This window comes from Podarcis gaigeae (genome assembly GCF_964106915.1).
Source record: "Podarcis gaigeae genome assembly, chromosome: 4".
Taxonomy (NCBI): domain Eukaryota; kingdom Metazoa; phylum Chordata; class Lepidosauria; order Squamata; family Lacertidae; genus Podarcis; species Podarcis gaigeae.
Genome location: NC_139677.1, coordinates 96,538,383 through 96,561,024, shown reverse-complemented (window position 1 = coordinate 96,561,024; position 22,642 = coordinate 96,538,383). Strand labels below are relative to the sequence as shown.

Here is a 22,642-nt window from a genome sequence, read left to right as displayed (position 1 = left end):
ATGCTATGTATTTTAAAATTTTATGTATGGATGTTTTATGATGGCCTATATTTGTAATGCCTAATAAAGATTTGGCAAAGTAAGTAAGCAAGCAGGCAATCCTATATTTTTCTTGTTCTCTTTTTTCTCGGGGCCACCCTCAGCATAACTCAGTGGTCTAAGAAAGAGTCATTGCGTGTCGAGGTCCCCAAGCCACCCCCCAATAACTCACACATCACACATCAATTTTGGTTTGGGTTTTTGGCATGATTTTGGCCACAACTTTATTTAAATACACGCAAGTGAGTGGTTGCTTAGGCACTGGTTCCGACTATCTGTCCTTGCCCAGGGGACAGAACTGACTTCCAGATTCCAGCAGAAGCCAGTCAGGGAAACAACTTTTGGGGTGAAAATGAAGCTGGGCCTCAGTCCCTCACTTCTTACCCTCATGCTCCTGGTGGCTTGCACGGCCCAAGTCTGATGCCAGGGACAAGGATGAAAAGAATGCAAAGCCCTTGGATTTCTTTAATGGAATTCCCTTTCCGCACCACCATTGGAGGGGCAGGCACTTACCCCTCCACCAACCAATTTGAACCAATGCCTAACCGCCAACCTTACAAGTTGTAACGATTTGCTACGCAGTAGGCAAAACCGAATGGCACCAGCCAATCAGCCAAATGGACAAATTCCTACCAGGCCCCTGCCCCATAAGCAGGTGACCCCATGACAGGCATAGCAAGGTCAAGCACAAAAAACTCCCCAAAATTAAGGGAGGGTGGGTAGGTGATCCGGTGCAAGCAGCCAAGAGGCCGCTCAAAGTTGGGCGTCCAGTATTTAAAACCTCTGACCCCTCCTTCAAAATTGGCAGCAAGCAATTCTCCCCAGCGACCCAATTAACCAATTCACTGCCTGGGTCCCTCCGCAAATCCGCCCAGCAACAATGGGGTGGCTTGTATCCCCCACTGCAACACGCGCTCTCTGCTAGGGAGAACACGTTGCCTCATACAATGCACTGACCCATTTATCCCTAGATTTCCCCATGTGATAGGACACATGAGACATGATGGATCTATTTAGATCTCTTGGTTAAAAAGAAAATAATTATTTGCCATGAAGGGCAATTCCCCCCTCCCCGCTTGGAGCTTAAGAGCAAGCTCCCCAAATCAGTTCCCCTTATGTTCATTAAATCCAAGCCCCAGGAGCAATCTCGATTGACATACTAAAAATGTGCTTTCTCTCAACACACTGAAATTGTCCCATGCGATGTTTATTGATAAAGGGGAATAAGTGCAACAGCTAACATTTCTGTTTGGGTTTCATGGTTAGTTAGCGAGATGATGGACGTGCTCATAATATACACCGCCACCTTTAAAAAATAAAAAAAGCCCCTGCAATCAATCTTGCGCGTGGTGTAACATTTCATTTCCAATCTTGATCAACGGATTGTTTGCCTTTTGCATATTGCTCGGGTTTCATTCTCGGCTGCTCTGCAGATTGATGGGGGGAGAAAAGGGAGGCGAGGGGATTGCGAAGCCAGAGGGGCTGTGGCTCGGTGGGCAGAACATCGGCTTTGCATGCAGAAGATGGCAGGTTCAGTGCTTGGCATCTCCAGGCAGGGCTGGGAATTACTCCTGCTGGGAATTACTTCTGCTAGCCATCAATGCAGACAATATTGAACCAGATAGACCATGGGTCTGGCTCTGTATATGGCGGCTTCTTATGTTCCTGTGTCCCCTGATCGGATTGTGTTCCAAGCTGTGTTCAAATTAGGGGACTGACCTGACTGGCCGGGATTGCTCAGTTGGTTAGAGCATGGTGCTGATAATGCCAAGGTTGCAGGTTCGATCCCCGTAAGGGGCAGCTGTGTATTCCTCCATTGTGTGGGGGGGGTGTGGATTAGATGATCCTCAAGGTCTCTTCCAACTCTACAATTCTATGATTCTAAGGCAGCTTCACTTGCTCCTACAATGGACTCCAAAAAAGGAGAGGCAAAATACTCTCTGAACTGATCACAGAGTGAAATATGATCCTGAGAGATCTGCATTGGCTCCCAATACGTTTCCGAGCACAATACAAAGTGTTGGTGCAGACCTTGAAAGCCCTAAATGGCCTTGGTTCAGTAGACCTGAAGGAGCAATCTCCAACCCCATCGTTCAGCCCGGACACTGAGGTCCAACTCCGAGGGCCTTCTGGCAGTTCCCTTGCTGCGAGAAGAGGGCCTTCTCTGTGGTGGCACCTGCCCGGTGGAAGGCCCTCCCATCAGATGTCAAGGAAATAAGCAGCTATCCTACTTTTAAAAGACATCTGAAGGCAGCCCTGTTTAGGGAAGTTTTTAGTGTTTAATTCTGTACAGTGGTACCTTGGGTTACATATGCTTCAGGTTACAGACTCCACTAACCCAGAAATAGTACCTCGGGTTAAGAACTTTGCTTCGGGATGAAAACAGAAATTGTGCTCCGGCAGCGCAGCAGCAGCAGGAGGCCCCATTAGCTAAAGCAGTGCTTCAGGTTAAGAACAGTTTCAGGTTAAGAACAGACCTCCAGAACGAATTAAGTACTTAACCCGATGTACCACTGTATTGTGTTTTTAATATTCAGTTGGGAGCTGACTAGTGGGGAAACTCTGCCAGATGGGCGGGGGATTATTATTATTATTATTATTATTATTATTATTATTATTATCTTGGACGTCCTTGTTCTGGGACTCCTGTTGGGGACTTAACTCAAAACTAAGCTTATACAACCTTATCTGTTTCAAAATTACCTCTCTCTCTCTTTCTCTCTTTCTTCTCTCTTTCTGCTCATGGCAATCAAGACACTGCTTCAAAGCGTAAAGAAATCCAGGAATCAAAGAGCTGAATCACAGATGACCTTTGAAGAGGCAAGCATTACCGCAGAAGGAGCTGTATTTATGGGCAGCATCAAAACCAATGTCTCCCTTTAATGGCAGGCATCACCTTCTCGTGTCACTTTACAGTGACACGGAGAAACAAATAAGCCTTGAAAAAGCTGATATTCTATCAGGTGGTAATAGCCTTAGCACCCGCCCTGCTAAAGCATCAGACTCAGTGCCTGCCCCCACCGCTTTTGAAGATGCTTCTTATCAGTGCTGAAGTCCTCCTGGCTTCTGTCATTCCTTTCCCAGGAGGGAGATATGAGGAGCTGCCTTATGCCGAATCAGGGCCAGATTTACATATAAGCTAAGCAAGCTATAGCTTAGGGCCCCACTCTCTTGAGGGCCCCCAAAAAGGTACAGGCTGGCAAAGAAACTAAAGTTAAGATACTGACAGGAATATAATCAGAGAAACCATAAACTTGTTAATGTTTGTAAAATAAACTTTTTGTTGTTGTTGTTCACTTTTAACAACTGTCTGGACTCAGTGTTTTAGCAGAGTGTGACTGGTTGGTGGCAGCAGGGAAGCGAGCACAGTGGTGGAACAGGGATCAATAAACCGTTAAACGTCCGGGGACCCTGTGTGATCGCCACAGAGGCAAAGGGAGTTTCCTGGGAGTGTAGCTTCTCTAGGAGCCTAACTCACACCAGAAAATAAAGATATTATGACAATAAAGATATTATTATTATATTATTAAAAGCCGGGAACTGAACTCTGTGGCCTCAGCATGGCTCCCGCTTCCCAGCTGATTCTCGCAGCAGCGCAGCAGCAGAAAGGGCTCTCTCGTGCCCTTCTAAAGGAAATTGACTCTCTTGGAGGAATGGAGTGGAAATACTCCTGACTTGAGGAAACTGAAGTGACACCACACTTCCCCCATGGGAGCATTTGCGAGGAGTGTTATTTCACAGAGGTAAGGATGTGGTCAGGGTACACTTTACATAACTTGACCAACTCCCTTAAACTGGCATGCCAGCCAAGATGGCAGACCAGAAGTGGCCTCTTGCCCTTCTTCCTACTTCAGAGGTAGAATGACATATTGGATGTAATAAGAAGGGGGGGGGGGGATTTCTTTGTGTAGCGTTCTGTTAGTTTAGTAGGTTAGGAACAGGAGGGGGTAAAGACTTTTCTGCCTCCTAGGAAAGTTTTTTTTTTTTTAATGGTCTGGTTAAAACTTTTGAAGGGCGCTAGGAGGACAGCAGCTATGAATGAGGTCAAGAAGACAAGCAATCTGTGACTTATCATTAATAATGAGAATGAGGCCACGGAAGGTCATGGAACCTCAAGTGCATTGCAAGTGTAATTGGGACTTATCCACCACTTCCCCCAATCTTCCACATTCAGCAGTTCTGACAGTGATTTGGATGTGCGGCCATTAGTGAAGAATGGAGTCTTCGTCCTGAAATATGCCTTTGTCATGGAGGAGAAAAGCAACGGGGAATAACTGTGGCAAAGGGCAGAGTATATAATAGAACTATCCATTCCTTGAGTTCAGGGCATTTCAGGTCAGAGGGATGTCAGCTATCAGGGTAGCGATACAGCTGAGGTGGCCAAATGGCTTTTGGCTATCCTCACATGCTGACCATACTGGAGACGCCAATAGATGGATCACTCGTCATGTCCATTGCTAGGAATCACAAATTGGGAGAGAACCTTTGTCACTCAGGTCATGTTTGTGGGCTTCTGGTTAACCACTGTAAGAACAGGATGCTGGGCAACAGGGGTGCTTGCTTCATACAGCAGTGCTCTTCAGACATTTGGATGAAATTGTTACATAAATACAAAGGAATGTGCTATGCCGGAAGATTCTTGTCAGGGAACTTGACAAACTGGAACATGTCCAGAGGAGGGCAACCAAAATGGTCAAAGGCCTGGAAACCATGCCTTATGAGGAACGGCTAAGGGAGCTGGGCATGTTTAGCCTGGAGAAGAGGAGGTTGAGGGGTGATATGATAGCCATGTTCAAATATAGAAAAGGATGTCACACAGAGGAGGGAGAAAGGTTGTTTTCTGCTGCTCCAGAGAAGCAGACACGGAGCAATGGATCCAAACTACAAGAAAGAAGATTCCACCTAAACATTAGGAAGAACTTCCTGACAGTAAGAGCTGTTCGACAGTGGAATTTGCTGCCAAGGAGTGTGGTGGAGTCTCCTTCTTTGGAGGTCTTTAAGCAGAGGCTTGACAACCATATGTCAGGAGTGCTCTGATGGTGTTTCCTGCTTGGCAGGGGGTTGGACTCGATGGCCCTTGTGGTCTCTTCCAACTCTATGATTCTATGATTCTATGAACTGCAATCGGTTCAGGAGGGAGAGAGGAAAAGCCAAATGGATTATAGAGAGCCTGCAAGGATCGTGGGAAGCAGCGCCTCTTCAACGTAGGAAAGTAACAACACCTCCAGTGGAGAGGAGCTGCAGGGCTTGAAGGAGGCGAGGCAGTGCCAGGACAACTTCCCTGGGCAAAGCTGGGAGGAGAGGGGTCCTCTGTTACCCATGCCCTCCTTGCGCAGTAAGCTTCCGCGCAGAGAGGGGAGGCGCAGACTGGGCGTCAAGAAGTTGTTTTGCTGGGGAAAGTTTAAGAACCGCCCACTCACAGATTCTGCCAGTGAATGAGTCAGCCATGGGAGAATGGTGCTCCGGACTGACAAAGTTTATTTTTGCAGCAAAAGCAAGGTTTCACAGCCGAGCAGGGAGGTATTTGCCTGCTTGCTCTCGAGCAACCCCTTGGAAATATTACAATTCAGGACAGATAAAAGAAACCAGTTCTTCACACAGTGCATAGTCATACTATGAAACTCACACATAACAGGCTGTGATTGCTGTTGACTTGGAAACCAAGCCTTATGAGGAGCGGTTGAAGGAGCTGGGTATGTTGAGTCTGGAAAAGAGGAGACTGGGAGCAGATAGGATAGCCATCTATACCTGAAGGAGCGTCTCTACCCCCATCATTCAGCCCGGACATTGAGGTCCAGCTCCGAGGGTCTTCTGCTGGTTCCCTCACTGTGAGAAGCAGAGTTACAGGGAACCAGGCAGAAGGCTTTCTCGGTAGTGGCACCCTCCCTGTGGAATGCCCTCCCTTCAGATGTGAAGACGATAAAGAAATACATAAATTTTAGAAGACATCTGAAGGCAGCTCTGTATCAGGAGGTTTTTAATGTTTGATATTTTACTGTGCTGTAATCTGTCCAGAGTGGCTGGGGAAACCCAGACAGATGGGTGAGGTATAAATAAAACAACAACAACAACCATAACAATCATCATCATCATCTTCAAATATCTCAAAGGCTCTCACCTGGAAGATGGAGCAAGCTTGTTTTCTCCTCCTCTGGAGGTTAGGACTTGAACCAATGGCTTTGAGTTACAAGTAAGGAGATTCTGATGAAACATCAGGAACAACTTTCTGACAGCAAGAGCTGTTTGACAGTAGAATTGTCTCCCTTGGGAGGTTGTAGACTTCATTGGAGGTTTTTAAGCAGAGGTTGGATGGCCATCTGTCATGGAGGGTTTAGCTGAGATTCCTGCATTGCAGGTGGTTGGACTAGATGACCCTTGGCATCCCTTCCAACTCTACAATTCTATGAACTATTACCATTCTATGACTGGATGGCTTTAAAAGAGGATTTGGCAAATTAATGGAAGTGAAGGCTATCATTGCCTACTAGCCATGCTGGTTGTGTTCAGCCTCTACAGTCAGAGGCAGTAATGTGTCTGAAAACCAGTTGAGGAAACCATGGGAAGGGAGAATGCTCTTCTGCCTAGGTTTTGCTTACTGGTTTCTCACAGGCATCGGTTTGGCCACTGTGAGAACAGGATGCTATTGACCTGGTCCAGCAGGTTCTTCTTATGTTCTTATGCTAATTGCTAAAGCCTTCAGGAGAGTCACTGTGAGTGGTCCTCAACTGGCTTGGATGAGTGACTCATATCCACTAGGAGCTGTGTATTCAGTATTTTCGGCCCAATTTTTATGGAACTCATTTTCAGTTTAGATCAGACAGGACCCCTCCTTGGAGAACTTCGGTCACTTCAATTCCAGCAGGCTTTTAAATTGAATTCTGGTTTTATAATTTTAACTCATTTTTGGTCTTATTCTATTGAGTTCACCATGTAGAGATAAGAATGATTAAATGATACACTCATTGTTGAAATGAAATAAATAAATATTATTTATTCGTTTATTTACTGCAAGATCTCAAGGCGGTCACAAGATCTCAGGGTAGTGTGTGTGTGTGTGTGTGTGTGTGTGTGTGTGTGTGACCTTGTTCAGACTGAGGACCATATTCTCTTTGGGGGCACCCTACCCTTGGGATATAATCATTTGAACTGTAGAATTGGAAGGGACTCCAAGGGTTATCTAGTCCAAACCCCTGCAATTCAGGAATCACCACTAAAGAAACTCTGACAGATGGTCATCGCTCCCATGAGATGTGTTGGATGGCTTTACAAAAAGGGAGACAAATTCATGGCGGAAAGGGCTATCAATGGCTACTAGCCACAATATTCCAGTGCCAGGCCAAGATCAGCCAGCCCTTATGGAAGGAAGAAGCTTCAGCCAAAGAAGATAAAGAAGAGGAAAAGAAGAATATTGCCAAAATAAATCACTGAACTATGCAGGACATATTATTCCAAAAAAAAAAAAAAAAAGGACAATTGCTCAATGCCTATTTTTTAAGCTTTGTCAATAGACTTTTACATTAGTATATCTTGTAAAAGTCACTTGTAATAAGATGAAGAAGGTTTTAAAATTGGATTGTTAAGTGTATAAGGTTTTATGGACATGTGTAAGCAAGTATATTATAAGGGAACCAAGAGGGGGAGTGGAGGAAAGACAACCAAATAAAATAGAAATAATTACGGTTTAATATGTTTATGATTTTTTTTCTGTTTTGCTGTTGTTATTTTTGGAAAATCAATAAATTGTTATCAAAACAACAACAATATTCCAATGCCAGTTGCAGGGAACTGCAAGTGGGACAAGTACTACTGCATATATTAAAGGCACATTGCATGTGCCTCAACCTACCAACGAACTGGAGTGGTACAGCAGGTTGAAGGGCCCTATCTCATTTGCATTGGTTAATGCAATCAGATATAAAGTTTACAACCACATAACAATAAAAATCACATATTCATTCTGCTTCAAAAGCTGAATCTCATAGCTTTATGCCACCCCCACACCCTCTGGACGATTTATGCTTTGCATGATTGTACAGGAATGAAAAGTTCAGTAGATGAGCCCTGATATTTCCCTTCTTGGAAGCTGCGAAGCTGCAAAGGTGCTTGCTACATGTGCTTCCAACACACACATTCACAATTATGCCATTATCCACAGAGCTTCCCAAGGTGGATCTAGGAAATGGAAGAAAACATTCATGGGGACACATCTCTATCATTATCTTAGTTGCACAAGAATAATTCATTATGTGTGGTACATAACAAGGAGCTCAGAATAAAGCAGAAGTGCCCTGAAACTGGATATTCCTGCCCACAGAAAACCTACATGGAGCCAGTGAAGGCATGGGTGCCAAGTCCTAGAGGCCCAGCTCATTTGGTCCCCCCAATATTGTTTTGGGGGTCCAGATTCCCCCCACATGTTCAATAAAATTGGGGGCGGAGGAGGCCAAGAGAGGAGCCAAGTGAGATGCAGTTTCAGTGGCTGGCTCCTTTTCCTGCCACAGAGGGGATGGAGGGGGGGAGCAGCCCCCAGCTAGTGGTGGTGCAAGGAGGAGGAAGAGGCCCAGTGTCAGAGAGAAGGTGCTGCTCGCCATTGAAGCCACATTGCCCCCATGTTCTGCTCCACCCCTGGCTCCTCCTGATGTCCTGACATCACGACGCAACGTTGTGCATCGCGTGCTGACATCATGCGTGTGACTTTGGCCGACCCAGTCTCCTTTACAAGTTGGCACTTCTGAGTGAAGGCTAGTCTATTCAGGTAAATGGGGCCTCACTAATCTCGGTCTGGTGGCAGACCCCAACCTGCCTGCCTTCTTACAGACATCCAGCCCAGAGAGTGGCAATAGGCAATTGTCAGGGAACGTGCTGAGGAGGGCTGCACCAATGAGGAATGGTGGGCGCCTCTCCCTGCTCCTGCTCAGGATCCTGAGTCTTCGCAGGAGCAGTGGGACAGTATAGATTTGGAACAGTGGTTCGCAGAGGGACACACTTCAGAAGACTGAAGTTGGGAAGAACTGGGTGGGGAACAGCTTGGAGGAGAAGACCTGGGAGAGATAGAATTAACAGACTCCCTTTCGCTGGAAAGCATCCATCCGCTCAGCCCAAGGTCAAGGAGAGCAGATAAGGTGGCTGCACAGAAAGCCCAATGGTTGTGAGATCGGGTTGCAAGATGCAGAAGTGATGGAAGTGATGTGGTTGACTAGGGGGGAAATGGGTGGAATCCTGAATTGGGAGACCTTCATTCCTAGAATTGGATTCTTTGTTCTCTCGCTATGATCATAAAATTTCTAACTGGTAAGAGACACCTTTCGCTTTGTTTTGCTTATCTACTGCCAAAGGGGTGGGGGAGGAAGCCGGGTCTCTGAAGCCCAGCATGTATATTCACTCACTCACTCACTCACTCACTCATAAAGACAGTCAGTTACTCAGTCTTTATTGCTTCACCATAGGTCACCGTGGAAAACAGTAAGTAGAATGAAACCTGCACTTTGGAACTCCCTGCCCATCCCCTTTTTCTGCATAGTTTTTGGTGCCTGCTAAAAATTGTTTCTTTGAGGAAGCCCACCCAGATAAATCTGACAGGTATTTTAATATGTAATCTTATTTTATAATGTGTGTGTGTGTGTGTGTGTATATATATATATATATATATGGTTGGTTTTATTCTGGGGAGAAAATTAGACTTAACTTGCTTTTAATAGCTTGGTTTATAGGCAACATTGATGTTTAGAGGTTTTTGATGATTAAGTGGTATATAAATCCCTTTAAACAAGCCAGCTGTTCTCAACCTGTGGGTCCCCAGATGTTATTGGACCACAACTCCCATCATCGCTGAGCTCTGGCCTTACTAGCTAGGGGTGATGGGAGTTGTAGTTCAACAACATCTGTGGGACCCAAAGGTTGAGAAAGGCTGCCCTAGGCTATGTGGTTTAGACCACACTGCCACCCGCATCATAGATAGATAGATAGATAGATAGATAGATAGATAGATGATAGATAGATGATAGATAGATGATAGATGAATGCAAAGTCCAATGCTGGCTGGCATCCAATGAGAAAAGGCAATCTTTAATGGGTTGTACTTTGTAGCTTTCAATACCAAGGACTAAATAAATACTCGAACTGTTAAAAATAATGCAAGGAGATTCTGAATGATGCCTGGGAGGTGAGAAGACAAAAAGAAAATCCTGCAAGCAACTAACAGCAGGAAAAGCAACAATCAACTGTACCTCTTACTGCCAAAGTGAAAATTGAATCTCTCCAAGTCCTAGAAATCCACATGTCTAACCCATAGCCAGAAAAGCCACAACTGCTGTCACACTGCAGGCATATCTGTATCCGAGACTTAAAACAGGCTTGAAATGCATTAGCCAAGCCTACAGAATCCTGGAGACCATAGATCTGGAAAGGGGTCTGTGTCAGAATTTATCAGTAGCCCTCCCCCTTTGAATCCCCTGAGGAGCAGAATGGACAATGTTTTGAGCCAGAAATGGGGGAAACACCTCTCAGCTAAGAGATGGAAATTGCAAGACTGGAAGGATAAACATCCCCCATCTACTATGCCTTAGTCTGAACCATCTCACAACCCTGTCTAGCATTTGAATGCATGGCATATATATATATATATGCGCATCAATCTCATTTCAAAACCTATCTGGACATGCATTTTATTTATCATATGTTGAATTTGTATCCTGCACAAGGGGGACAAACAGACGCACAATTTAAAAGCAGAAACAATGCAAGTAAATATTCTAAAATAGCAATAATAGCCGGAAAAGAATTGCCGTTAAAAGCATCCAGAAGCAGTTATGGTTAAAAACATTTCCCCATCCAATGATCTCAGGTTTGCTAGGAACAGGATCCTTCAGCCAAGTGCCTAAGTAAACAGGAAAGTTATCAAATTCCTCCTAAAGGTTCGTAATGATGGAGCTAGGCAACCCTCCCTAGGGGCGGCATTCCACAACCAGAGACTGCTTACATTAACCTATGCATCTATATTAGGGTTTTATTGTCAATACCAGCTGGTGCTGTTTTTATACTCCCCATCTTTCTTCCTTTTTTTTTTGTTATATTTGCAAATAAAATCTTTTTTTTAAAAAAAAAAAACAGCAATGAGAGAAAATGATCCAAAATAAAATGTTTCCATTCAACATTAGCTAGGTATCCTCAGTGAGATGTTTGGGGGGGATGAGGGAGAAATTAACACCTCACCTGTTTTCCAGATGTTTCTCTCCTGGTGCACACTGTCTTTTTTAACAATACGCATCTCCCACGTGTTTGGTATAGACACAAAAAGCACAACCCAAACTGCTACCAACCAAAGCTTAAAATAGCAACCACACGTAGTAAAATAGGCTGTCAAATGTACAAAAAGGCCATCGATCAAGCTAAGCAGTTAAAGAGAATGGGACAGATCAGCGGAGAATCCCTTTGCAAAGTTCAGGAATGGTAAGAAAGGTCAGCTCCAGTCGTTCCCCCTAAGCCAGAGGAGGGGAACAGTTTCTCGGCCCAAAATGACCCTTCTGGGGAGCTGCATGCAGAGGAGAATTTAAGGCATCCTGACTGGCTCCCTCACACTGGGGCTGAGCCAAGGATTGTGCAGCAGGGCACCACAAGAAGAAGAAGAGAGTTTGGATTTGATATCCCGCTTTATCACTACCCGAAGGAGTCTCAAAGCGGCTAACATTCTCCTTTCCCTTCCTCCCCCACAACAAACACACTGTGAGTTGAGTGAGGCTGAGAGACTTCAAAGAAGTATGACTAGCCCAAGGTCACCCAGCAGCTGCATGCGGAGGAGCGGGGAAGTGAACCCGGTTCACCAGATTACGAGTCTATCACTCTTAACCACTACACCACAACAATAATGTAGTGCAGGGCTCAGCAACCTTCTTCAGTCATGGGCCAGTCCACTGTCCCTCAGACCTTGTGGTGGGCCGGACTATATTTTTTTGGGGGAAATGGACGAATTCCTATAACCCAGAGATGCATTTTAAATAAAAGCACACATTGTACTCATGTAAAAACACCAGGCAGACCCCACAAACAACCCAGAGGTGCATTCTAAATAAAAGGACACATTCTACTCGTGTAAAAACACCAGGCAGGCCCCACAAATTACCCAGAGATGCATTTCAAATAAAAGAACACATTATATTCATGTAAAAACACACTGATTCTTGGACCGTCCGCGGGCTGGATTTAGAAGGCGATTGGGCCGCATCCGGCCCCTGGACCTTAGGTTGCCTACCTCTGATGTAGCGCATGCGCAGAACGGAAGGCGAGAAGTGCCCCAATTTTGGGCTCTCACAGGGCGCCGCTGAAATTTGAAAGACCCAAGTCCACCCCTGTTGCAGGTGTCACCTGGAGCGATATTAGCACCAACCTGAAGCATCCTTGACCTTGCCCCACCGCCACCGGGAAGATGCTCCCCACCCTCTGCTCCAACTCGCTCTGCATCATGGCAAAGGAGGTTTATGATAGACGACAACCACCTCGCACGATGTTTGCAAGAAACCACCACAAGACTCAGCACGGACAACACACTCAGCAAAGAAATCAAGGCAGTCTCCTGGGTTCCGAGAAGCCGAGCGCAGAGACACTTTCAAAAAGCACAAAGTCACGGGACGGTGGCATTTTTAGAAAAGCAAGTTAATCATTCCAGTACCTTAATTAGCACCTTCCTTCAACATCCACGAAGAAGTGAGGAAACTGTTTTGCAGAGAAATAAAGGGTATCCATCCTAGAAATGAAACAGCATTAAAACAGTTATTAGAATTCGGAAGGATTCAGTTCATTTTGCACAATATTAAAGTTAAAATGCCAAGACAAATGACTCATACCTCCTCAAAAGGGGAAAAAATGTAGGAAAGTTTTAAGATTTTATTGTCTTCATAATTGCACATTTCCATATATTACTGAAAGCTTTCTTTCTTCCCTGGTCCAAGCATCTTGGTGCCAACAGATTACATGGTCAGCAGATTCAAACGCTGAAGTTTGTCTATGGATTCTGCCACTGTAGGCTGCAGATAGGAGATTAATTATTGGAAGACTTCCCCTTGTCGGGGGGAAACTCTCCACATGGAGAAAAATAGCCTGTGAGGAGAAAATCATATGTGGCACCCTGCTAGAAAGTGAAAAATATAGACAGGCTGTTCGGTTTCCATATAGCCAGCACCCTTCTCCCTACTATTTAGAGAAATACAATCTAAAGCAATTTATTTTATTTAGATTATTTGTAGGCCACCCTTTGCACAAGCCACAAGGATGTTTGCAGCTGACAGATTAAAATCTATGAAAGCCATGAAATAATACAACCTTTTTTAAAGAAGCAGATAACATATCACTAAATAAAGGTAACCAATAGCAGCTGCATAAGTGATCAGGTTTCCTCCTGCCGAAAAACAAGTTTTTTAACTAAAACTGTAGAGAGATGGGGCCAGACACATCTCCGTAGGGAGGGAGATCCACATGTAAGGGGCCACCACTGAAAAGGCCCTTTCCTGGGACCCTACAACACATACAGTCGTACCTTGGTTCTTGAATTTAATCCGTTCCGGGAGTCGGTTCGACTCGCGAAATGGTTCGACAAGCAAGGCACAGCTTCCGATTGGCTGAAGGAGCTCGATTGGAAGCCGCGTCAGACGTTCGGCTTCCAAAAAAAATTCACAAACCGGAACACTCACTTCCGGGTTTGCAACGTTCGGTAGCCGATTTGTTTGACAGCTAAGGCGTTCAACTACCAAGTTACCACTGTGTTTCATAGTGAGAAGGGAGCACCCGGAGGGCAACATCTGCTGATCTTAGGGCACAGGGAAGTTGGACATAACAGAACTTGCTGCATGTAATGGAAAATTACAGAATGCTAACTGGCTAACTTTTATATGCCTGTTGTCTTTGTCCATGGAGTTTTCTTGGCAGGGATACTGGAGTGGCTTGCCGATTCCTGCTCCAGGTGGATCATATTTGGTCAAAACTCCACTATGACCTGTCCATCTTGGGTGGCCCTGCACGGCATAGCTCATAGCTTCTCTGAGTTATTCAAGCCCCTTCGCCACAACAAGGCAGTGATCCATGAAGGGCTACAAACATGAGTCTCGAAGCTACAAACATGAGTCTGACCAAACTGCGGGAGGCAGTGGAAGACAGGAGTGCCTGGCGTGGTCTGGTCCATGGGGTCACAAAGAGGTTGGACACGACTAAACGACTAAACAACAAACTGGCTAACACCAGTAAAATTACAATTAAAAACATAATGGGGGGGGGGACCAATTTAAAATACAAGTTAGAAAACAATTTAGAAAGCAGACACATTTTAATAATAGCCCATAGATCAAAACCGTAAGAGGAGGGAAACATAAGGGTCAGACTGAGTCCAAATCAAAGGCCAGGTGGAACAGCTCTGTCTTGCAGGCCCTGTGGAAAGATGTCAAGTCCTGCAGGGCCCTAGTCTTTTGTGACAGAGCGTTCCACCAAGTCGGGGCCAGTACTGAAAAGGCCCTGGCCCTCCTTGCGACTTGGGACCTCCAAAATGTTGTCATTTGTGGACCTTAAGGTCCTCTGCAGGCCATACCAGGAGAGGCAGTCCTGTAGGTACATGGGTCCTAGGCCGCATAGGGCTTTAAAGGTGAAAACCAGCACCTTAAACCTGACCCTACACTCCACCGGGAGCCAGTGCAGTTGGTAAAGCACTGGATGAATGTGATCCCGTGGCAAGGACCCCATAAGGAGCCTCACCGCAGCATTCTGCACCCGCTGGAGTTTCTGGGTCAGCTTCAAGGGCAGCCCCACATAGAGGCTAGAAAGGGTTTTTAGCTATGCCTTTGCTAAGATGGCTGCCTAAGATCAGAAGGAAAGGCCCTTCTATGAGACCCTCACCTAGGCTGGAAGCATAGCTAGTGGGACAAAGAGGAAGGAGCTGCACCTCGATTATGCAGCACCATGCCCTGCTAAGTGGAACATTGCTAGCTGCCCTTCTGCTGTAGCAGGAGCTGTATTTATGGGCAGCATCGTAACTAATGTCTCCCTTTAATGGCAGGCATCACCTTCTCCTGTCACTTTGCAGAGACACAGGGAAACAAATAAGCCTTGGGGAAAAAGCTGATTTTCTATCAGGTGGTAATAGGCTTAAGCGTTCGCCCTTCCAGAGCCTCGGACTCGGTGCCTGCCCCTGTCACTCTTAAAAATGCTTTAATCAGTGCTAAAGTCTTTCCAGACAATGCAGCTCCTTCTGCAGAGCAACAAGTTTGGAGATGCTGGGGACTGAAATTAGAATCTTCTGCATGCATGGGAGATGCTTGGCTTCCAAGCTATGGCCTTTCAATGTACAGAAGGACATAAGGAGCTGAACCAAACAATTGGTCCCCTTGTTCTGGTCTATACCAAGAGTGGGGAAGCTGTGCTTCCTTCCCTAGAAGTTACTGGACTCCATCTCCCATCAGCCCAAGCAAGTGACGGAGCTGGGTCAGATGTGGGTCAGCACAGCAGATCCAGAGTTCGACAGGGTAGTTAATTCTTTGTTCAAGAAACCGGCATACAACTCAACAATGCTTCCCAGTAGGATTTGTCCCCATTGAGCAGTTGCCAGGCCTGATGGTCTCCACCCTCTACTTCCTCTAGGTCTCCTTCTCTGCTTTCTCAAGCGGCCTCAAACTATGTTGGAGCACCTGTAATCTCTGTTGTGCCCTACTCATTGCCCTGCATGTCCTTGGGGCCAAGCAGTGAAGAGAGCTTGTCGCAGTAGGAGAGACAGACTCCTGGGATTCTCCTGCAGCTTCTTCCTGCCCCCTCTGCTTCAGCCTCTGAGTCTGAGCTGCTCCCGGTCGCAGGCTCTCCTTGCTCACTAAAGCCTGTTGCTTTTTCAGCACCCAACCAATCCTCCCTGCATTCACCCTTTGACCTCTCCTCAATGTCCCACCACCAATCCCCAGGCTCTGAACCTTCCTCCTCTGGGGCTTCCCTTGAGGGTTCCCTGGTTGGTACCTCCCACCACTCCTTGTCATCTAGCTAGTCCCTGACATGGACCGCTGAGGAGGACTGCACTGAGGAGAAATGGTGGGAGTCTTCCCCTCCCCCTGCTCCTGATCAGGATCCTGAATCTTCCCAGGAGCAGGAAGACAGTATAGATTTGGAACAGTGGTTTGCAGAGGGACATAGTTCAGAAGGCAGAAGCTGGGAAATACTGGATGGGGAACAGCTAGGAGAAGAAGCACTGGGAGATAGAGAGTTAACAGATTCACTGTCTCTGGGAAGCATTCCTCCGCCCAGCCCAAGGACAAGAAGAGCTGATAAGGTGGCGGAACAGAGAGCACAGAGCATGAGCTCAGGTTACAAGATGCAGTAGTAACTAGGGAGGAAGTGGGTGGAACCCTTAATTGGGAGCACCGCCATTCCTAGGAAATTGATTCTTTGTTCTCTTGCTGTGATCATTAAAGTTTCTAACTGGTAAGAAGACTCCTTTTCCTTTGTTTTGCTTATCTACTGCCAAGGGGGACGGAGAAGGAAGCCGATTCCCTGAAGCCTGACACAGCAAGATTATCCAATGGACCTTCTGCATGCCAATCACAGGCTCTGCCACTGAGCTTATAATACTTCCCTTAAGATGCCAGAACAAGGGTGGAAAGTGTCATGAAGTCAGCTAATTGTGTGGCAACTCTACCCACTAAGGCCAAAGAAAGATGGCGGCTGCAAGAGAACTTCCATCCCCTCTGCCAATGGCAGGTTGGAAGGCTACCCCTGTTACATGGCCCCCACTCCCGTCCGTACTGGGTAAAATCCCAAAGAGCACAGCAAAGGCTGTGAGTGCAACTTATGAGCTTATCGTGGGTCCCATCTCCCTTTTCTTGTACATTATACAGCAGGCAAACAGCACACCAGCACTAACAATGGCAAAGGAATGACAAACTGTCTGAAAGAATCACCGGCTGCAATTTGCAATGGCGACGTTTGTCACTGTAGCTTTGCAGTTTGTCCTTCACACTTTAGGACACGGGGCTACGTGCCTTGCGTGAGGAGCTAAAGGGAAGCTTGCGGAGCAATGGCAGTGAAGAGGACTTGTGGCTGTCAACCAAAAAGGACTGGGACTCGCCTTCTGACCAAACTACAGTCGTACCTCAGGTTAAGTACTTAATTGGTTCCGGAGGTCCATTCTTAACCTGAAACTGTTCTTAACCTGAAGCACCACTTTAGCTAATGGGGCCTCCTGCTGCTGCCTCGCCGCCAGAGCATGATTTCTGTTCTCATCCTGAAGCAAAGTTCTTAACCCGAGGTACTATTTCTGGGTTAGCGGAGTCTGTAACCTGAAGCGTCTGTAACCTGAAGCATCTGTAACCTGGGGTCAAACTGTATTCAGAATCACAGCACTTTTGAGACCAGCGCATTGTGTGTGTGCTGATATCATCAATAACTTCACTGGAGCAAGGCAAAAATGTGTCCCCCAATTTTCTCCCTCTTCCCATAATACAAGATATCTGGGGCATCCAGTAAAGTGAAAGGTTGCAAGATCTAGGACAGATAAAGAACTTCTTCCCACAGTGCATAGTTAAACTAAAGAGTATAAATATAAGGTGGGGGAGAAGAGAGACAGTGGTAAAAATACATTCTTTTACTGAGTGTATGTGTGGGGTTTTTGTGTCAGTGTCACTTGGGCGGGTTCTCTTTCTATTCATTAATTATTTTTCCTCAGCAGTGGGGGGGGGCAGGGCATGGTTGGTTGTAGTGGTTGAGAGCCAGTGTGGTGTAGTGGTTAAGAGCAGTAGCCTCGTAATCTGGGGAACTGGGTTCGCTTCCCCGCTCCTCCACATGCAGCTGCTGGGTGACCTTGGGCTAGTCACACTTCTCTGAAGTCTCTCAGCCCCACTCACCTCACAGAGTGTTTGTTGTGGGGGAGGAAGGGAAAGGAGAAGGTGAGCCGCTTTGAGACTCCTTCGGGTAGTGATATAGGGGGATATCAAACCCAAACTCTTCTTCTTTAGTTGACTGCAGTGAGTGTTGATTTCTACCTCAGCTGTAGGAGACAATATGCCTCTATTTCCCCTTTGCTGTGAAACACAAGTAGGGAGAGGGCTGTTGCTCTCGGGTCCTGTTTGTGGGCTTCCCGTAGGCCAGTGGTTTTCAACCAGTGTGCCATGGCACCCTGGGGTGCCTTGAATGATGGTTGGGGGTGCCACAAGCAACATTGGCTTCTGTTCCCCTTTCCTTCCTTCCCTCCTCTGAAGCCCTCTCTCATCTCTGCCTCCCAAAGGCTTGCACAGCTGTTTGCTGCAGCAGCCCTGCGTACAAGCTCCCCAGATGAATGGTGCCTCTGGGGCTGGCCAAGGGGTGCTGCTTGCCAGGAGCTGAGGTGGACTCAGGGTAAACAGACAAGTGGATGATGGACGCCAGCCAGGCCCTGGCCTTTCTTGTGCTTGCTGTGTGCGAGGTCTGCCTAGGCGCAGGTGCTGAAGGGGAGCCTTCTGGCTGCCACTGCCTCCCAAGGTAAAGTGCTGGCCTCATGTTCACTATTGGCCAGTCTCCCTTGGGCCACTAAGGCTGGGGGCATCCTCTTCCCAGGCCCCTGTGGGGCAGTGTGGGGAGGCACCTCTCTTTGGGACGGGTGGCGGTGGCTCAAAGACCAGGGGTGGCAGCAGCGGCTGACTGGAAGACTCCCAAAGAGAGGGGAGAGGAGGATGAGGGAGCACTCCACAAGGGAGCGTGTTCAAAAAAGGGTGAGAGGCTGCCAGCTCTGCAGGCAAGGGGTGATGTTACTGGGCTCCTGAGCCCCACAGGGGTGCCAAAGAAAGAATGTAGTTGCTCAAGGGAGCTGTGGAGTCAAAAAGCTTGAAAACCTCTGCCAGAGGTATCTGGTTGGCTGCTGAGAGAGCAGGATGCTGATCTAAGATGGGGAACTGGAATGATCCAGCAGAACATTCTTATATACATTGGACGCTCGGGTTGCAAACATGATCCATGCGGGAGGCATGTTCGCAACCTGCAGCATTCGCAACCCGCAACCCGTGCGTCTGTGCACGCACAGGTCACAATTTGGCGTTTCTGCGCATGCGCAAGCACCAAAACCAGGAATAATAAATAAATAAATTCTTATTTATACCCCGCCCTCCCCAGCCAAGACCGGGCTCAAGGCGGCTAACAACCAATAATAAAAACAAGTTGATTAAAATGCAATTTAAACGATTAAGATACAACATTAAAACATTAGGATGCAGCCTCTTCACAGGAGGAGAAAGAAAAAAGAAAGAGGGGGAGGGAATCAAACTGATTCTAAGCCAAAGGCCAGGTGGAACAACTCTGTCTTACAGATCCTGAGGAAAGCAATCAGATCCTGCAGGGCCCTGGTCTCATGAGACAGAGCGTTCCACCAGGCCAGAGCCAGTGTAGAAAAGGCCCTGGCTCTGGTTGAGGCTAATCTGACTTCTTTAGGGCCTGGGACCTCTAGGGTGTTGCTATTTATGGACCTTAAGGTCCTCCGTGGGGCATACCGGGAGAGGCGGTCCCGTAGGTACGAGGGTCCTAGGCCATGAAGGGCTTTAAAGGTCAAAACCAGCACCTTAAATCTGACCCTGTACTCCACCGGGAGCCAGTGCAGCTGGAAAAGCACTGGGTGAATATGCTCCCGTGGCAGAGACCCCGTGAGGAGCCTCGTTGGAGCATTCTGCACCCGCTGGAGTTTCTGGGACAGCTTCAAGGGCAGCCCCACATAGAGCAAATTACAGTAGTCAAGCCTGGAGGTGACCGTCGCATGGATCACTGTGGCCAGGTCGGGGCCGTACTTCCAGGTTCGGTACAGTGCACAACCCGAAATTGTGTATTCCGAAGCATCTGTAATCCAAAGTATGACTATATATATATATATATATATATATATATATATGTGTGTGTGTGAGAAACTCTACACACATTTCATAACTGGGTCTGGTACAACAGATGCCTTGGGTCATTCCAATTCCCTTATCACAACTATGCCTTATGTTAAATGAATATACTCCTATTCTATATAAATTATAAAAGGTACAAGTACATTTTTTTTTTGGTAAGATTAATATGCCAAGCAACTGCAAGCTTCTCACCTCTTTCCTTTCCTTTTTATTTTTTAGGAACTGAGCAGTGTATGACTGTGCTGTGAGTGGAACATGACTGGGCTACTAGCAATTCCCCCATCAAAAATTGGAGATGACTGCAATTTGGTAGTGATTCAGGAAAAAAAATCTCCTGAATGGCTGGACAGCTACTTGGATTCTGATCAGCTAATCAATTATCTATCATGTATACAGATAGTGAACTCAGGTGCTGAGTTATGACGGCTGGCTTGCCAAAAGAGAGCTACTGAGAAAGAAAAGGTGGATATTAGCAGGTTCGGAGGAAGCTCATGTTTTGCAGAAATACAAAAACCTTAGGAGAAAAGAGCCACAAATAAGAGGGGCAGAAATAAAAGCAGATCATTGAGGACAGAGCATGATCAGTGGTCAGGAGATTGCTGAGTGTCTGTTGCAGGAAGGAATGAAATGGAAAAGCAGGGCAGGGCAGGGAATGGACTGGAGCATCCTGGAGACAGGCACGACTAGCTGGCTGGAACAGAATGCATCTCATTCTGCAACATTCTGTTGCAGTTCCCACTGGTGTGGAATTATAAAGAGAGCACAAGAAGATCAGACCAAGCTCCTGATCTTTCCAGAGAGGCAGGAAATAGAAGAAAAGTTGGGGGTGGATTGGAGTATGCAAAATCGATGCTTTCATTGAGGATAAACCTATCAATGAGTACTGGATGTGATGGCTCTGCGGTGCTTCCAGTGGTGGCAGCAGTAATTCTTCCAAATACCAGTTGCTAGAAACCACAGGGCTCCATGATCACTGCAGATGGTGACAGCAGCCACAAAATTAAAAGATACCTGCTTCTTGGGAGAAAAGCAATGACAAACCTAGACAGCATCTTAAAAAGCAGAGACATCACCTTGCCAACAAAGGTCCGTATAGTTAAAGCTATGGTTTTCCCAGTAGTGATGTATGGAAGTGAGAGCTGGACCATAAAGAAGGGTGATCGCCGAAGAATTGATGCTTTTGAATTCTGGTGCTGGAGGAGACTCTTGAGAGTCCCATGGACTACAAGAAGATGAAACCAATCCATTCTTAAGGAAATCAGCCCTGAGTGCTCACTGGAAGGACAAATCCTGAAGCTGAGGCTCCAATACTTTGGCCACCTCATGAGAAGAGAAGACTCTCTGGAAAAGACCCTGATATTGGGAAAGATGGAGGGCACAAGGAGAAGGGGATGACAGAGGACGAGATGGTTGGACAGTGTTCTCGAAGCTACCAGCATGAGTTTGACCAAACTGCAGGAGGCAGTGGAAGACAGGAATGCCTGACATGCTCTGGTCCATGGGGTCACGAAGAGTCAGACACGACTAAATGACTAAACAACAACAAAGAAACCACATGAGAGCAGAGAGAGCTGTTTGAGGGCTTCCCAGAGGCATCTGTTTGGCCACTGGGAGAACAGGATTGTGGACCAGATTGGCCACTGGTCTGATCCAGCAAGCTCTTCTTACATTCTTATAAAAAGGGCACTGAATGCTGTGGGAATGTTCAGGGAGGCAGGAGAGCATATATTGTTTAATAATATCCTTCCTGAAGCATTTCTGTTAGGGATTGTAGGACAAGACATGCCAAGGAAAACAAAGAATTTATTCACGTATGCCACAACAGCAGCAAGAGTCTTGATAGCACAAGGATGGAAGAATGAGGAAACCCCGACGAAGGAACAGTGGCATGAGAAACTGATGAGCTACGCAGAATTGGCTAAACTGACATGCAAACTGCGAGATAAGGACAACTGTGACTTCAAAGAAGAATGGGAACTTTTTACAAATTACTTAAAAAGACAACAAAATGAATTGGACTCCTTGGCAGGTTTTGAATAAACATACACAAATTTATTGATTGATAACATGGTAGATAGATAATATAAGGATTTATACAATTTTATAATATGCAGAGAATAGCATGTGTTGAGAAATTAGAGAGAGGAGCTGAGGGAAGTCTGGGGGGGGGGAGAGGGAGGGTTTGATGGGGAGGTGGGGGGAAAAGGGGAAAATAATGAGTAAGATATGTTTTTGATACTTTGTTATGTTGAAATTGCTAATAAAACACTTAAATAATAATAATAATAATAATATCCTTCCTAACTTGCGTCAGCAAGTTCCTTTACTTACCAGAGTGCATTCCCCTTTTAAACACACAGCAGCTAGCTTGTTGCAAGCTTGTTTAAGCTTCTCAACACAGTGGACCCCCTGGATATGAATTTAATTCATTCTGAGGGTCTTTCTGCACATGCCCAAGCAGCGAAACCCAGAAAAATACTTCCAGGTTTCCCGCTTTCGCAACCCGAAGTTTGCGTTACTCAAGAGTAAGGTAACCTGAGGGTCTACTGTATTAGGATTCCTGGTAATCCCCTTTTCTCCCCTTTAAAAAGAATAGACACGAAACAATCTTGTGTAAAATATTATAAAAGTTTACTCACACATTCAGTTCACAGATGGATGCCTGAAGACAGACTTAGGTTACAAAGTAGATACAGGTGGAACTACCCCATATGGGGGTTAGTCCCACTGCAGAG

At 46.3% G+C, this 22,642-nt stretch overlaps 2 long non-coding RNA genes across 2 annotated transcripts in view; one reads left to right on the top strand and one right to left on the bottom strand.

The window, feature by feature from the left end:
* Positions 1 to 8,737: 8,737 nt before the first annotated feature.
* LOC310843889 lies at positions 8,738 to 20,698 on the top strand. The gene is made up of 3 exons (XR_014563744.1): positions 8,738 to 8,794; positions 9,486 to 9,618; positions 20,127 to 20,698. It is a non-coding gene; the product is annotated as an uncharacterized lncRNA (long non-coding RNA).
* Positions 12,699 to 22,642, bottom strand: part of LOC310843992 — a 468,743-nt gene continuing 458,799 nt past the window's right edge. Inside the window, exon 3 of the long non-coding RNA XR_014563860.1 lies at positions 12,699 to 12,778. This is a non-coding gene — a long non-coding RNA (uncharacterized lncRNA). The remainder of the gene's footprint in view (positions 12,779 to 22,642) is intronic.